Here is a 6,000-nt window from a genome sequence, read left to right as displayed (position 1 = left end):
TAGGTCATCGTTGCTGCTCGCGGGCTTTCTCTGGTTGCGGCGAGCGGGGGCTACTCTTCGTTGCGGTGCACGTGCTTCTCATTGTGGTGGCTTCTCTTGTTGCAGAGTACGGGCTCTAGGTGCGCGGGCTTCAGTAGTTGTGGCGTGTGGGCTCTAGAGCACAGGCTCAGTAGTTGTGGCACACGGGCTTAGTTGCTCCGTGGCATGCGGGATCTTCCCGGACCAGGGATTGAACCCGTGTCCCCTGCACTGACAGGTGGATTCTCAACCACTGCACCACCAGGGAAGCCCTAGACGTTTTCTATTTTCCCTTCCTTATGGCTGCATGGCATACACACTCTGAAGAGAATGCAGCTTTAGTAACAAAATATCCAAGGGCTTTTATTTCCAAAAAGAGCTGGACAAGATGAAGCACTGGGGGCTGTGTGGATTATACCCTGTGTGAGGATAGGAAACAGGAGGAGGTTGGGTGTGAAAAACACTTCACTTTTGTGGGGTCAGCGCTTGTAATGAACATGACCAGGTCTCTGGGTCACAGCTAATTCTAAGCCCTGGCAGATGACCCATTTATTTCCAACACATTACACAATATTTTAAAGCACAAGGGATAGTTATCTAAAATTCATTTCAGTGAGGCAACTTGGGGCACTTAAATGTGAAGTGTTTTGAAGTCGCTTTCATTTTTATCATCAGATCAATGTCATGAAATGGGTAGGACAGAGATTTAGGCCCACTGTAAAGTGAGGACACTGCGGCACTGTGAGTGAATGAATGAATAAATGAATGAGGTCATTCGGCATTTATTCCAAAGGGCATAGGCTTGGTTAGCACAGCTGGGACTAGATCCCTGATCTATGTTTGATTTCTTTTGTTTTTTTAAAAATCAATTTATTTATTATTTATTTATTTTGGCTGCCTTGGGTCTTTGTTGCTATGCGTGGGCTTTCTCTAGTTGCGGCGAGTGGGGGCTACTCTTCATTGCAGTGCGCGGGCTTCTCACTGCGGTGGCTTCTCTTGTTGTGGAGCACGGGCTCTAGGTATGTGGGCTTCAGTAGTTGTGGCTCGCGGGCTCTAGGGCGCAGGCTCAGTAGTTGTGACACACGGGCTTAGTTATTCTGCGGCATGTGGGATCTTCCCAGACCAGGGCTCTAACCCGTGTCCCCTGCATTGGCAGGCGGATTCTTAACCACTGCACCACCAGGGAAGTCCTATGTTTGGTTTCTATCACACTGCTCTCTTTTCAGGAAGCTTCTCTCACGTAAGAGATGAGATGAAGCCACCCCCAGGAAGACCTGTGCTCTGAATTGTTTTATTAAAGCGGGAATGGGTTTCCTTGAATTACCCACATGCTCTTCCCTAGAGCGGTGCCTGTATCATCTGGAATTTATTCTAAGTCCTGGGAGCAGCCTGCCCTCTGCAGTCCCTCAGGGCTCAGCTCCTCCGGCTCTGTCCCCACCTTCCCAGACCCATTCCTGCTGGCGCCCACCTGCCTTTCTCCTGATTGTGTCATTTCCCAACAAGTGGCTCCTTTTCTTGTCAGCTCCTTGGCTTGTAGGGCAGGAGAAGGGAATGGTATACTCCTTGCCCCCTAGAGATGCTTCCCTTCATTCCACAAGTAGTTAGTAAGCGCCTGCTATGTGCTGGATTCCCTGATTATACCACCTGTCGTCACCATGTCCATCTCCTGACTTCAAGAAGTTCTCCCTCTTCCCTAGTGAGTTCAGTGCTGGACTGATAGTGTCCCACCTTGTTTACTGCCATCACTGCCAAGGAATTGAATGTCCATGTTACTGACCATGCAAACATCCCACCCTTCTCGTTTTCTAGACTTCCTAACTCTAGTGCCTCCTTTTTCAGGACGCTGCAGTCACCCATGACGACATTAGGCTTATTGCACTTCGTAATCATGTGGAACTGTTCCTCCTCCAACCTTTTCAGCTGAAAAATCTCTCTGACCACGTTTCACAGGATTGACAGGCTATGATCCTGGCTCTCCTCTCCTTTCCCTTGCCTGTGACAGACATGACTAATTTACGGCCAAGGCACTGAGTCCAACTGAGCCTGGACACAGCCTTGAAAGTCTTCCTCAACATGAACCACTAATGTCACTACATATTAACATATTTGGTCTAAGAGTTTACAACAATTTTCTAAACATTTTAGGACCACAACCTCTTTCTGTCTTTCCCACCTCCACTCACCATGACCTTCAGGCCCTGGATCTCTCATTCTCCCAGTCTAGGTTGCCTTCTCTTGTTTCTTTGCAAAGCTCAGAACACCCCTTAGATGACCATTTCAAAAATGTGCTTTCTATGATCCAAGAATGCCTCACTCCTTGGATTTTTATTACACAAATCTTAAGCATACTTAGAACCACCCTCTCAATACCATAGCTTTTCCCTCTCTCCCCCTTAGAGTGCCAGGCATTGATGGCTGGGCCACCAGGTGAGTTTGCTGCACATGTGTGCTCTCCAGCCTCATCTGGGCCCCAGTGACACTTGGCAATCATTTAATTCCTCCTCTCGTGGCTCCCTGTGTTACCTTCTGCAGTAGACGTGCCCTTGTTGAACCATCAGAATCACTCCTGGCCCGTCTCCTGAAGCAGATGACTTCATTTCTTATCTTACTGGTAAGTGTGGAGCCATCTTCCTTCTTCTCCACTAAAAAATTGTCTCTTAGAAAAGATAAAGAAGATGTGGTACATATATACAATGGAATATTACTCAGCCATAAAAAGGAATGAAATTGGGTCATTTGTAGAGACATGGATGGATCTAGAGACTGTCATACAGAGTGATGTAAGTCAGAAAGAGAAAAACAAATATCATATGTTAACGCATATATGTGGAACCTAGAAAAATGATACAGGTGAACCGATTTGCAGGGCAGAAACACAGACACAGATGTACAGAACAAACGTATGGACAACAAGTGGGGAAGGCGGAGGTGGTGGTAGTGGTGATGGGATGAATTGGGAGATTGGGATGTACATATATACACTAATATGTATAAAATAGATAACTAATAAGAACCTGCTGTATAAAAATAAATGAAATGAAATTCAAAAAAATATGTTTATTCATCCAAAATGCAAAAAGTTAAATGTATATATATTTTAAAAAATTGTCTCTTTACTTTCTCCCACCCTTTCCCCCTTCACTTCTGTCTACATCATCCTGACCTTGTGCCAGGTCTCTCCACCCTTCTCCCTCTTATCGTCTTCTGCCCCATCACTTCACTCTTCTTTCTTTCTCTAATCTCCAGTCTCCCACAGGGCACCAATTCTTTCTAGTCCTTCAGTCTCTCCTAACCTAAAAACATAGACAAAAACCACGAATCAAAATGATGCCGCAAAACCTTTCCCTTCAAGATACAACCCTCTCTCTTCATCTTCACTGTTAAATGAATTGAAAATCATCTATACCCTAAATAATGCGCCACCACCTTCTGCCCCATTCTGACCCTCCCTCTCCACTTGCAGCCATCGGCTTCTATGCATTACTCTCCAAGGAGCCCCCTTCCTGTCCCCACTTGCTCCTTCATTCCCATCCTGTGGCCACTAGTCAGGTCCAGACCTTCCTTATCTCTCACCTGGCTGTTTAGGGGCCTCTGTCTCCTCTTTTCAATATATTTTATACACCAATGCCTAGCTAATCAATCTCAGGGACAACTTTGAGAACTTCGTTCTTCTGCTCAAAATTAAATGGAAAGTTCTGATTTAGCAATCATGGCATCCTGTTCCCAGTCCCCTCCTACCTTTCCAGCTACCTCTCTACTTGGACTGGACTCCATACTAAAATATACCCTCTGTTGTTCTTCCTCTAAACCTTGACTCAAGCTACTTCTTCTGGAGCAGCCTCACCTTCTTACCTGTCTTTCAAAGCTCAGCTCAAGTTCCATTACCTTCATGAATCTTTTAGAGATTCCCATGACCAGGTGTTATCTCCCCTCTGAATTTTTTTTTTTTAAATCTACCAAGCTCATTTTATTTTATTTTTTATAAATTTATTTATTTATTTGGCTGCGTTGGGTTTTTGTTGCTGCGCGCAGGCTTTCTCTAGTTGTGGCGAGCAGGGGCTACTCTTTGTTGCGGTGTGCAGGCTTCTCATTGTGGTGGCTTCTCTTGTTGTGGAGCATGGGCTCTAGGCACGCGGGCTTCATAGTTGTAGCTCACGGGCTCTAGAGTGCAGGCTCAGTAGTTGTGGTGCACGGGCTTAGTTGCTCCGTGGCATGTGGGATCTTCCCGGACCAGGGCTTGAACCCGTGTCCCCGGCATTGGCAGGCGGATTCTTAACCACTGCGCCACCAGGGAAGTCCCCATCTCAACCATTTTTAAGTGTACAATTCAGTGGCATAAATTACATTCACAGTGTTGTGCAACCATCACCACTGTCTTTTTCTAAAATGTTTTCATCACCCCAAACAGAAACTCTATAGCCATTAAGCAATAACTCCCCAGCCCCTGGTAACCTCTTATCTACTTTCTGTCTATGAATTTGCCTCTTCTAGATATTTCATATAAGTGGAATCATATTTGTGCGTTTGTGTCTGGTTTATTTCACTTAGTATAACATTTTCAAGGTTCATCCGTGTTATATTAAGTGCCAATACTTCAGCCCTTTTTATAGCTGATGAACATCCCGCGGTGTGGCTGTACCACATTTTTATCTGTTTGTCTGTTGATCGACACTTAGGTTGTTTCTACCTTTTAGCTATTGTGAATAATGCTGCAGTGAACACTGGCATAAAAATATCTGTCTGAGTCCCTGTTTTCAGTTTTTCTGGGTACATACCTAGGGATAGAATAGCTGAGTCATATGGTAATTCTATGTTTAGCTTTTTTAGGAACCCAGTGTAGAGTTTTTAAAATTCAAATTACTTAATGACTTTTAAAAATGAGGAATTACACATAAAATAAGATTTTTTTCTAATTTCTCTTGAAAAAAAAAGAGAAAGTCTGGCTCTCCTGGATCCACGTTTCTGTAGCAATATGATCTGCTGGGGATGAGTGGGGAGCAGTCACTATAGATGAGGTGTCTGGTCTCGGCTCAACAAGGTCCTTATCCAGCTGGTATCAGACGTTGGCACCCCTTGTCTGGGCCTAGTTCTAAGACTTTGCTCTAGTCCCCTCCCTTCATTGTGTCTTCCCAACCCGCCCATACGGACACTATTTCCCTCCTGTGTTCGTACTCACCCCGTGTTATTATTTGTGTACATGCTGTTCCTCTCCCTATCTAGGCTGTAATTATCTGAGGGCAGAGTACCTGTTTTTTTATCTCTGATTTACCAGAACTGACTGGCACATTGTTTATACCCAAAGTCTTAATTATATTGAATTTTTGTTTTAAAATATTTTAAATTAATTTTTATTGGTGTATGGCTGACAATGTTGTATTAGTTTCTGCTGTACAGCAAAGTAAATCAGTTATACATATACATATATTGCATTTTTTAAATTGAACAGTTGAGGTTTAGGGCAGAACTAATTTGTACAGTTATGACTGAGTCAAGCAAGTGCTAGATTGCATTATGGCATGTTATAAGAAAAGGGAAAAAGTCTAAAATTGGGGAAATGAATTATAGATTACAGGCAATGCAGGAAGGGCCAACCACTTCCTCATTTAAAATATTTCTTCGTGAGAGTTTTCTTTTCTATCATTCTAGGCTGTAGTCTGAAGAAAATCATCTAAAAGATGTTTTATGGAAAACTGATGTACAGTATCATAGAACAAGTTAATAAGAAATAGAATTAAAGTATAATGTCTATACCCATATGCAAGAGAATAAATTTGGACCCCTACCTCACATCATATACAAAAAATAACTCAGAATAGATCACTGTAAAGTAGTGCAGCCACTATGTAAAACAGGATGGAGTTTCCTTAAAAAAACAAAAATATGGCTTCCCTGGTGGTGCAGTGGTTGAGAGTCCGCCTGCCGATGTAGGGGAGACGGGTTCGGGACGCGGGTTCGTGCCCCAGTCCGGGAAGATCCCACGTG

This window comes from Monodon monoceros, unplaced genomic scaffold (genome assembly GCF_005190385.1).
Source record: "Monodon monoceros isolate NGI ecotype Baffin Bay Population unplaced genomic scaffold, NGI_Narwhal_1 Super_Scaffold_2, whole genome shotgun sequence".
NCBI lineage: Eukaryota > Metazoa > Chordata > Mammalia > Artiodactyla > Monodontidae > Monodon > Monodon monoceros.
This window is presented reverse-complemented; position numbering follows the sequence as displayed.